The sequence below is a fragment of the Capricornis sumatraensis genome, chromosome 8, assembly GCF_032405125.1.
Source record: "Capricornis sumatraensis isolate serow.1 chromosome 8, serow.2, whole genome shotgun sequence".
Lineage (NCBI taxonomy): Eukaryota > Metazoa > Chordata > Mammalia > Artiodactyla > Bovidae > Capricornis > Capricornis sumatraensis.
Window position 1 is genome coordinate 5,983,199 of NC_091076.1, and position 12,482 is coordinate 5,995,680.

Below are 12,482 nucleotides of genomic sequence, written 5' to 3' on the forward strand. Positions count from 1 at the left end.
TATCTTTCCCTTCTTTTAATCACTCTTTTAAGGAGAATCTTCCACTGATAGAAAGCATGTATGCATGCTAGATGCATACACACAGATATGAGCACATACACACACTCATTCTTTGTTTTGTGCAACCACCAGTCTTCAAATACTTCTCAATCTACTGCCTCTGATTCAAAAACCTCACCGCTTAGCTACTACTAGTTTAGAAAAACGTCCTCAAAGTCAACTGGTAGGAAACACATATGAAGAAAAGTTTTAAAAATAACTTTAAGTTATGAAGTTTAAATAAAGGTAATTAACTCTAATTTCTTTTTGAATGAAGAGAAAAAAAGACTGCTAAAATAACTCTAGCACTGCTCTTTACCATCGGTCAGAATCACTTGGCAGACTTGTCGAAACAAGTCTGGGTCCATTCCAGTTTCTGATTCAGTTAAGTTTGGGTTTAGGACCTGGGAATCTGCATTTCTAATAATCTCCCAGATGACATGGTCATCTGGATCACACTTTGAAAACAACTGCTTTAAACTATTTGAAATGAGAAAGACCTTGCAGGTGAATAAAACAAAGCTGAGATAACTGATAGATATCTGATATATATCATATCATAGAGATTCACATATAAAAGTTATGTTTATATTATGTCTCCTATGTGTGCAAAAGTATTGTCTAAAAAAACGAATCTACCTTAATTTCAAAATATTGCTAAAAACAATGCTAACCATCATCTGACAATGCAGAGTTGTTATAAATCTTCAACCTGTAAAAACTGTAATATTTGCAAAACGCAATAAAACGAAGCAGACATCCAGGCAGTCTTTAGCAACTGATTAAATATAGAGAGTAACAGAGAAAGGAGTAACAGTTTATAATGCCATTAACAAAAAATGCAGTGATCTCTTCCATCTTAAAACAAAACATAACAAACATTCAAGAGAACATCCTCTAGACCCTACACTTGTAGCTAATGACCTGCTCCCCTTCTCTTCACAGCCAAACTTCTCTAAACTTCTCTTCATTCATTCACTGTCTGTTTCATCTCACATCTATTTTGAAGAATGTCTTTTTCCCTCAGATGCCACCGAAACTCCTGTTTTAAAAGTCTCCAGTAACCTCTATGTTGCCAAATCCAACAGAAATCTCAGTCTTCAGTATACTCAGCCTCTAAGGAGCAACCACTTCAGCTTACCATTCCCTCCTCTTTGAAACACTATCAGTGTGGAGAATACAAACTGGAGTCAGACAAACCTGGATTCAAAAACTAACTTCTCCGGTGGCTACTTAGTGGTCTTAAGCAAATTATATAGTCCCTTCTTGGGTCATTTCCCTGATCTATAAAAGAGAGATAATAAAAGCACCTACTTCACACATTTGCAAGCATTAAATGAGTAAAAATACACTAATGCTTAGAACAGTGCCTGATAATCACACGGCACCACAGTCCCTTGGCTTCCAAGGCACCACTACTTTTGATTTTCCTCATATTGCTCTGGTCCCTCTTTCTCTCCCTCTTTGCAAGTCACTCCCAGTCTGAAGTGAAGTGTAAGTGAAAACTGCTTAGTCTTGTCCAACTTTTTGAGACTCCGTGTACTATACAGTCCATGAAATTCTCCAGGCCAGAATACTGGAGTGGGTAGCCTTTCCCTTCTTCAAAGGATCTTTCCAAGCCAGGCATCAAACCCAGGTCTCCCGCACTGCAGCTGAGCCAGGAGGGAAGTCCATGTGTGAACTACCACACATGAGACCCTGCTGTATGCTAATAAGCTCTTCTTAAAGCCCAAAATGGGCCTTAAAGCCCAAAATGGGCCTTCCTTTGTGGCTCAGATGGGGAAGAATCTGTCTGCAATGAAGGAAACCTGGGTTCAATCCCTGGGTCAGGAAGATCCCCTGAAGAAGGAAATGGCAACCCATTCCAGTATCCTTGCCTGGAAAATCCCATGGAATGAGAGCTTGGCAGGCTACATATAGTCCATGGGGTCGCAAAGAGTCAGACACGAGCTACTAACACTAACTAAAGTCCAGAACCACAGTCAGTAACCTGCTCAACGGTTCTACCATGACGTCTCATGGATACTTCACCCTCAATCTATCCAAACTTACTCAAAACTGAATGTAAGCTCTTCCCTTCAATCTCCAAACCTGCTCTTCCTTCAGAGTGACTTGTATCTCAGTAAAAGGACTCCAGCACAAACCATTCACACGAGAAAAACTTGGGAGTATATGCTTGTATATACCCATTAACTGTGCCCTTCATACAACCAACGAACCAAAGTCCTTTGACTCTATTATAATTCCACTGTCAGCCTCTCAAGCATACTAGCATTTTATCTTACCTAAACTGTTTTCATTTCAATCCCAAAGAAAGGCAATGCCAAAGAGTGTTCAAACTACCACACAATTGCACTCATCTCACATACTAGCAAAGTAATGCTCAAAATTCTCCAAGTCCGGCTTCAACAGTACGTGAACTTCCAGATGCTCAAGCTGGTTTTAGAAAAGGCAGAGGAACCGGAGATCAAATTGCCAATATCCGCTGAATCATCAAAAAAGCAAGAGAGTTCCAGAAAAACATCTACTTCTGCTTTATTGACTACGCCAAAGCCTTTGACCATGTGGATCACAACAAACTGTGCAAAATTCTGAAAGAGATGGGAATACCAGACCACCTGACCTGCCTCCTGAGAAATCTGTATGCAGGTCAAGAAGCAACAGTTAGAACTGGACATGGAACAACAGACTGGTTCCAAATCGGGAAAGGAATATGTCAAGGCTGTATACTGTCATTCTGCTTATTTAATTTATATGCAGAGTACATCATGAGAAACGCTGGACTGGCTGAAGCACAAGCTGGAGTCGAAGATGGCCGGAAGAAATATCAATAACCTCAGATATGCAGATGACACCACCCTTATGGCAGAAAGTGAAGAGGAACTTAAAGAGCCTCTTGATAAAAGTGAAAGAGAGTGAAAAGGTTGGCTTAAAGCTCAACATTCAAAAACTAAGATCATGGCATCCGGTCCCATCACTTCATGGCAGATAGATGGGCAAACAGTGGAAACAGTGAGAGACTTTACTTTTTTAGGCTCCAAAATCACTGCAGATGGTGACTGCAGCATGAAATTAAAAGACGCTTACTCCTTGGAAGGAAAGTTTTGACCAACCTAGATAGCATATTAAAAAGCAGAGACACTACTTTGCTGACAAAGATTCATCTAGTCAAAGCTATGGTTTTTCCAGTAGTTATGTATGGGTATGAGAACTGGACTATAAAAAAAGCTGAGCACCAAAGAATTGATGCTTTTGAACTGCGGTGTTGGAAAAGACTCTTGATAGTTCCTTGGACTGCAAGGAGATCCAAGCAGTCAATCCTAAAGGAAATCAGTTCTGAATATTCATTGGAAGGACTGATGCTGAAGCTGAAACTCCAAACCTTTGGCCACTTGATGTGAAGAACTAACTGGAAAAAACCCTGATGTGGGAAAGACTAAAGGCGGGAGAAGGGGACGATGGAAGAGATGGTTGGACAGAGGAGATGGTTGGATGGCATCACCGACTCAATGGACATGAGTTTGAATAAGTTCCGGGAGTTGGTGATGGACAGGGAAGCCTGGTGTGCTGCAGTCCGAGGGGTCGCAAAGATTCAGACACGTCTAAGCAGCTGAACTGAACCACAGTAGCTTCCATCGGTCTCACCAAATCCATTCTTGTCTCTCCCGATCCTTTCTCTACACGGCAGCTACTGACACTAGTCTACTGATACTAGCATGTTATACTCCTCTGCAGCATTCACAATAAAGCCCTACTTGACCCCTGATAATCTTGTCAAGATTTTAATTGTCTCCACCATTCACTTCTCTCCAGTTACACTGTTCTTTCTGGTTTTATTTGGTTGGCAGGTTTCTCAAACATGTCAGATTCCTTTCAACTTCGGCAGGGTGGTGGGGGAGAGGCGGGGGCTTTGCTTATGATAATCACTTCTCCCTTTTGCCTGGTTACCTCATGGTCAGCCTTCAGGTGTCAGCTTTAAAAGCTTTCTCAAGAAAAGGTGTTCTCTAATGCATGCTGGCACTCTTGAAGCTTAGATTACATCACTCTATTATACACCTTCATTGCATCCTATATTTATCTTTATAGTCCTTTGTGTAACTAACTATAACTAACATCACTAGCATTAAGTATTTAATATCTGACTTCCCTAACACTGTAATCTTGTGAAAGAAGGACCATGCCTCTCTGGCTCATCACTGTATCCCAAGTGCTCTGCCTGGTGTGTGACATGTGGTTAAGTGCTTGAAACATTTTCTCATTTCTTTTTATTTTATTATTATTATTTTTTTAATTTTTATTTTTACTTTATTTTGCTTTACAATACTGTATTGGTCTTGCCATACATTGACATGAATCCGCCACAGGTGTACCTGAGTTCCCAATCCTGAACCCCCCTCCCACCTCCCACCCCAAGAACTTGAACTTCACAAGACTGGCTCCGCATCACTCAGATCTCAGTTACAAAACACCATCTTCTCAGGGAGCCTTTAACCCAAGCTCAAGGAGTGATCCCCACACTACAAGTATTTCATCCCCCCTCTTAATTTCTTCAAAGTATCCAGCACTACCTGAAACCACAGTTATTTGGAAGCTCTAAAAAAGCAAGGCCCAAGTTAAGTGTCTGACACAGATTAAGCATTCAGCAAACATTTAAGTGAATGAATCTCCTGAATGAAAAAAGATGACTTGGAGAATATCCTAAATAGCAAAACATTTACAAGCTCTACTCCGACGAAGCTCAAGAAGAGGCAGTGTGTCTTAGACTGCCTTCTGTGGATCCCGGCTCTTTCCCTACTTAGCTGTATGCATGCTCAGTCGCTCAGTCGTCTCTGTCTCTCTGCAACCCCGTGAGCTGTGGCCTGCCAGGTTCCTCTGTCCACAGGATTCTTCAGGCAAGAATCCTGGAGTAGGCTGCCATTCCCTTCTCCAGGATCTTCCTGACCCAAGGATTGAACCCGGTCTCCTGCACTGCAGGCGGATTCTTTACTGTCTGAGCCACTGGCTCAGCTTATTTAGCTTTATAACCTTTGGTAAGTTACTTAACTGTACTATCCCTCAGTTTCCAAACCAGAAAATGGGAATCACAGAACCTACCTCAAGGGGTTGTTGAAAATTAACTTAGTTAATATGTGTGAAATGCCAGTACTAACCACACAATATACACTCAATTAATGTATACTATTATCTATCAGATAGGACTTTTTCCCTGTTTCAAATATACACGGTGACTTTTCCTTTATCTCATCCACCCAAAAAGCGCCCCTTTTGTTTTTTTTTTCTTTTGCACACTGTGCAACTCCAATGGCATCTTTTTTTTTTTTCCCAGTGGCATCATCCACAAAGTTTAAGAAATGTGAATGATACCTTCTGGAATTGTGTAACATGGCAGCACCATCCCCATTTCCTAGCAACTCCCAGAATTGTAATTATCAAAACAATAAGATGACCAAAAGTCAAAAAATAGAAACGTACTTTGGAAATGATTAAAATACTACAAAACAAGCACTATATTTACAAATCTACATTCTCTCGAAGTTACTGTCAAAAAAAGGAAGGGCTGGCTAGATGACACAAAAAAGTTTTGACACAAAAGCATTTGTAACTTCTGTGATCCAGGGATATAAGGAAATGAATAAGGTTGGGGCTACCTTAAATTCACACTGAGGGCCACAACCAGTTCATCAGATTGTTTCTCAGGAAGGGCCATGGGTTATTCAGCCACAGGTTAATAAACAATATTTCAATATTCGCTCGTGTCAATACCACACCTTTTATCTTTTTTTTCTATTCTTCAAAGAGAGTATCAAAATATTTATTGTAACTTTATTATTGATCTCAAGACATGAGTATTTACTTTGGTTATCCACATTAGTTGATCTTAGAATACATAAGTGACATGAAAGTTGCTCAGTGGTGTCCAACTCACTGTGATCCCATGGGCTGTAGCCTGATAGGCTCCTCTGTCCATGGAATTCTAGAATACTAGAGTGGGTAGCTGTTCCCTTCTCCAGGAGAATCTTCCTAACCCAGGTCTCCCACACTGCAAGGTGGATTCTTTACCATCTGAGCCACCAGGGAATAAGTTAAAAGGAGTAATAAAGAAATCTGCAACTAGGTTGAGGGCTCGTCATGACCGTGAAGCCACTTCTGTGAAAATTCAACAACAAAAACACCATTTCATGCTTATTTGGGCAAAGCCCTAAAAAATGGAATCTGAGATGATTTCAAGATTTTCCGCATTGGACTTAAACCTTTAAGATTAACAGAAGATAATCAGGATGGAGACCCAGAAACCACTGACTGAATCTCTCTTTAAATCTGAATTTTCAAACTCCCACTATTAACACTGGATAATTCTCTGTTATAGGAAATGTTTAATGGAATGTTTTAACAGCATCCTTAGTCTCTACTCACTAAAATACCAGCAGTACACCCCTAGTCTGACAATCAAAAATGTCTCCAGATATTGCCAAATGTCCCCCTTGACAGGGCAAAACTCAACCCCAGCTGAGAATCTCTGCTTTAAATAAATCTGTCCCAACTCTCTAAAATATCCACCAGTATTCTCACCTCCCTCTTTTAAAAACCCTCCCACTGATCTTCCTAATAATCAAGATCATCCCAGAGCCCACCTTAATTCATTTGTCTTTGCCTCCAGAATCCTCAGAATTCACTCAGCAGTACAACTCCCTCAATAGCAGGTCAGTTCTCTTGTTTAAAACTAGAGTTGGTAATGCAGTTTGTACAAAGATTCTGGGCTCATGATCCCCAGTCAAGCATTCTTTTCCATCAAAATACACTGCCATCCATCAGACAGCAAGTTTTGTCAGTCCTTCATTGCCCAAGTGTCTTGCTTCTATCCTTCCTTTTCATTTCTACTATCTACACCCCAGAGTGGTGGTTCTGAAACTTCTGCACGCATCAAAACCACCTGGCTTGTTAAAAAACACAGGTTGCTGGGCCCCAACCCCAAAGTTTCTGATCCAGCAAGAATGAGGCAAAGTCCAAGAATAAGCATTTCTAAGCAGCTCCCAGATTCGCAGATAAGGTCTACCTTGCTGGTAAGGGGACCACAGTTTGAGAACCACTGCACTTGAGTGCGGTACCTATCACCTCAAGAGGTAATCTATTTCAATCTTCTTTCAGACACCTTCCTGACATAAAACTACAAAACTATTACTCCGAAAACACCACTCTGATCAAATTAGTGCACAATTAAAAACAAACCATAACTTTACTGGCTCTCTATTTTTCATACCGGGCTTTCATAATTGTTTAAAATGTGTTCCCTACATTATCAACACTACCTCCCAAAACAAATCTTCTACTTCCTATTAACTTAACAGCTTATCAGACCCCCCACTCCATAGAAAGGCTTATGCTATCTTTACCTTCTGCAAGGCCACCCTCTTCCCTCCTCCTCTCTACCTACCTGAAGGAGGCCTTCCTTCACCACTGTATTTGTCAAAACCACTGGTTTGGTCACTATCTGCTGCCTTTTATCTTTATGCTTTAAGTTTTTACCAAGTACTCACAGATAGAGAAAACCCCCAAGAACCTAAAATTTAAAACAGAAAACAATGATATGAGTGACATGCATAAATAAAAGGCTTAACATATATACAAACTACACAAATATTGCTATTTTAATAGACCAAGTGCAGTAAGTTCAGAATTGACAAAAAATGAAAGAACACACTCACTTTTAAGAAACACGATCAAATGTTGGCTGTCAAGTATTTGTAGCCATCTCATTTAGGATGTTAAGTAGTTACATTAACTACTTAAAAGAAATTGCAAAAGTAGCCTCAAAAAAAGATAAACTACTCAGTTTACAACTTCCTACAACAGGAGTACCTATTTGTTTTCTGTATGAAATACACTGCAAGAGAGATGATAAGGAATGAAAGGAAAAACAGGGTTCAGGGTCTGGCTCCACCCCTTATCAACTTTGTGATCCTGGTCAAGTCAAGGCAGCTCCCTAGGCCTCTATTTCCATAATAAAAACATTAAGGTTTAAAATTATACCATTTATCTTACAGAGTTGTTTTGAGGATTAAACAGGGTAATGTGTTTGAAAGAACCTGGCCTAGTACCTAACACATGATAAATGTTTACTGAATTTTAACCTCTGTTTTGCACAATGCAAAAACACAGTATTATCCCAAAAGTGAGACCAAGAGAGCAAATTAATAAAACTTGACTAAGGACGTCCATTCCCCAAGAGGAAAAATAAAGAGAGACATAAAATAAGAATGTTATGTTCCTCGGCATGGTATATACCAAATGTATCCATTCCCCAACTTAATAGTCAAAACCAAGACTTGAGATTAACACAACCACCATCACTTTCAACTTCACAACCGTTAAGCTTGTCTTAAAAGTCAGCAAAAACCTTAACACAGAAGGTTTAACAGGATTTGAGGGAGAACTTAAAATTCAGACTGAGCTTTTACAGTTAACTAATATTTTCTTATTTTAGTAGCCTAAATACTATAAATGTGTTCATGTGTGCCAAACGTTTTTCATTTCTTAGAGCTTAGGCATTCTGGTTCTTATGTATATACTACAGAACCCAAAACCCCAATAGTGTGTTCATCCCTGTACACCAAACTCTCCTCCATTCTTGATCTCTTCCTAGCAGTCAAGAAAACTCATAGAAAAGAAAAGTGTTTATGAGGGGTTTCCACAATATCAACAAATACTTACTGAGCATTTTCTATATACTGCAGACTGAGAGTACTTTCTTCTCTCTTTTTGAGGCTACTTATTAAGTACTTTCTATGTGTCAGGCACTATTCAAAGCATCTAGTAGATACCACAAACAAAAAGTGTCCCAAATCTCAAGGAGCTTATACTCTAATGGAGATATATGCACAAACAAACTTAAGTATGATAGTGATGAGTATTCAGCAAAATAAAACAAGTAATAGGGCTTAAATACAGCCCTCATTCTGTATTTGGGTCCTCAAAATATAGGTCACTGTGGAAGACTGATGCTTAAGTATAAAAAAATTAGCTCCCTCATCATCTGCATTTTGAATACCAAAAATAGGCATTAAGATTTTCCTATATTACTAGGAAAGAAACTGCAACAATGTACTCTTTCACCAATAGAGACTGACAGTTAAGTCTAATGAAATAATTATAAATAAGCAAATTCATCAATTTACACCATGCTATAATTTTTTAAATTGTTAAGCTATGGGGAAAAAAATGGCTTAAAATTAGGTTTTTGTGTTGCCTGGTCTATTCCTGGCTAGAAAAACCTTACAGAGGGTACATTCAAAGTGGGACTGTTTGTAAAAGAGTGAATCTGTTCATTCATTGCTCCTGAATCGGGGGATACAATTTTAAGGATAACCCAAAGAAAGGTGAGAATATCATAAGGGCTTGGTGCCCTCAGTTTCCTACAACAGATAAATGATTCAGCTACTTCGGAGAATCATATATAAGGCACAGTAACAGGACTGAGCATCCAATAGTGTAATAACATCCTTTAGAAAATCTCTTAATTTCATCATCAAGATTGACAAGCAAGCTGAACTCTCAAGTAAATCAGCATCTTTCCCTTCAGATAACAGTACTAGCTTAAGTCAAGAGAAAAAAGTATTCAGAAACATAAAAGAGAAAAAAATATAACTTCTTTTACCCTGAAGCATACTGCCTGAAGTATAATGTCTTTGCTTTCTTTTTACACTAATTTAGTCATTCATTTGTTTCTACAGTTGCCTTTGGCAGGGGCTAGTGAATTTTTTCCATACCAAATGTACCTACACCTTACTCATTTACTTTAATGCACATTATTTTGCCCTTGACTTTCTATGCAATAGCAAGAACTGCTCAGAATTGGTGTGACTTCAAAAACCTAAAAGATCATCAACTACAACTGCTAAGGATTTAACTAATATCTTAGACTAAGAAACTCTAAAATACTATGTAGAACATTCCTTGTAAACGAACACTTAAATATACACGGCTGTGACAAGCATTCAAAACTGCTCCAACACTTTGGCTCCTGAAACCAAATTAAGGAACAAAAGTTCCATAATTAGTACCTGACAATGTTTCTCAGTAAGGTCCTACATCCAAATTACTAGAAATACAGAAATAAATCATCTTTACCTCAGGACACCAAACCACCACCCATCACCAAAACTGAAGGTTCTATTCCTCTCACTTTAATACCTCCTTAGGGATGTCAACTTGCCATGGAGAGTATCTGGCTTTCTTCTAGAAATCTATACACAAAACTACTAATATTTTCATTAAAAACAAAATATTTTCATTAAAAACATACATACCATCTTCAGAAGTGTAATTCTCCTCCACAAATACTAGTTTGACAAAAGAAAAGCCAATTTTTAAAAACCACTTCTGATTTTTTAAAAGATGACTTGTCACAAAGATGATATAAACATCATAAAGTTATCTCACCAAATCCAAGTCAGTTAAAAGCATTAAAGAGGATCTATTCAATCATGAATAAGGATGCCACTTTTTTTTTTTAAGATACGTGAAAGGTTCTCAATATAAAGAAGTCTTGTTCCAACATGAGTCTGGACTCAGACTGTTAATACTGGTACTACATTTTCTCTCCCAAGAAGCTGTTTTGAAGACATGTCACAGAGGGACTACCATTTAGATTCTGTCCTCTAAACCAATGTGGAAGTAAAAGCCGGTTAACACTATAATCAATATACTAGGTGATTCAATTCAATTTGACAAACATATAGCATGAAACCAAACTTTAATCACAAAGCCAAGTCAGTATACCTGTCATTTATTCTCTTTCAAACTTTATGTTCCATGGCCAGTAACTGCAAAGCAAAACTAAATTCTATACTCTGACCTACTTTAAAGAGACACAGTGTTATAACTACTGTAAAAATAAGCCTTTATGTCTTCATGTTAAGTCTTAAAATTCCTCAAATAACTAATACAGAATTCTATAATGTAAGTGTCTGACACAGTGCCATTAAGAGCTCGGTAGGCACACTGCCACTCAAATAAGCCACCAACATCATATCAAAAGTTATGTTAGGGAAGGGATTTACACTTCAGATATAATTTTGTCATTTAATTTTGGAAAGGAAAACAAACATCAGTCACTCTAAACTCCAAGATTATTACCCAAAATTATAAGAAAGATTCTCCCAAAATATGTGCTTTATCCTCTTACACAACACTTTTACAAAATCACAAACCAGAAGGAAAAATATGCTACATAAAGAAAGGTTCATGTATGCAACAGGTAGCAATCATTTTACAATTTAAAAAAAAAAAAAAAAACTTACCAGGACAAAAATCACACTTACCACTACCTTTCTACCTTGTTAAAAAATGTGGAAACTAGTTTTGAAAGACTAGATCCCAAGATCTCTTATTTACAGAACAGCTCAGCAATCCTACCAGCTGACACAATAAAAATGAATTTCAAATAGCAGTAACTAACTGGGAAAGAGTTTTGCAGCATCTTCTTTCTTTTCCCAAAGAAAAATTGAACTCAAGAAATGTCAGAACAAAAAATAAATCCTAAATGTACAAAATTCCACTAATGATATACTTTATTTATAAAAGTTGGAGATAAAGAATTATAATCTCAACACAGATTGGGAAACAAGAAGTAAAACTCTGAAATAAGGTTTACCAGAACATTATTGTATACTGGACATTAATACTTGCCAACATACACCACACCTTTCCAACAGTTACATTAAGGGGATGGGGGAGGGGAGAAAACAGCCTATTCTCAAAGAGTCTGGAGATCAACAAAAAAGCTTTAAAGAATCACTTTTTTCCCTCCAGATTCAATCTAAAATGCAGAGCCAAGTAAAACCAGCATAAATTCCTTTAGTTAATCTTCTAAGTCTTTCAGTTCACCAAATTTACATAATACAGACAGTTGTGGCTTTCCTCATTCCCCACTCTACAAACATAAATTCAAAATTCTGAAGTGAATATATGGTGAGTATTAATAAAGCTCTCTTTGATGAAGAAAAACAAAAATCAAATTCTTTAACTCCAGCAGGGAAACCCTGAGAAGAAAACAGGGCCTAAAGGACAAAGTATCCACATGCAGACACAAGCCAATTCCCTCCAAATCATTACTAAGTAGAAATTTATTTCCATAAGAGATCACATACATCCCTCCCAAAATACAAAATATAGAACTTAATCAGCATCCAGTATTCTACCTTCTCTTAATCAATACCCTTCAACATTATCCATGTTGATTTGTGTTTAAAAAAAAAAAAAAAAAAAACCTTAGTTCTACTCCCCAGCTCAAAGCCACAGATCCTGGTACACCATAATCAAAGAAAAAAATTACACAAAACTACCCTTCCTCAAATAGCTTTGCCCCTAAAATTTACATTCTAACCTAAATCAGTTAGATTTATTACAATTTCAGTATTTTGAGATTAGGAATCCTTGTCACACTG

The 12,482-nt window shown here is 37.9% G+C and overlaps 1 protein-coding gene across 2 annotated transcripts in view; it reads right to left on the minus strand.

The window, feature by feature from the left end:
* The window catches only part of KDM2A (lysine demethylase 2A), a 91,076-nt gene that overhangs the window by 76,829 nt on the left and 1,765 nt on the right, over positions 1-12,482 (minus strand). The window lies entirely within an intron of this gene.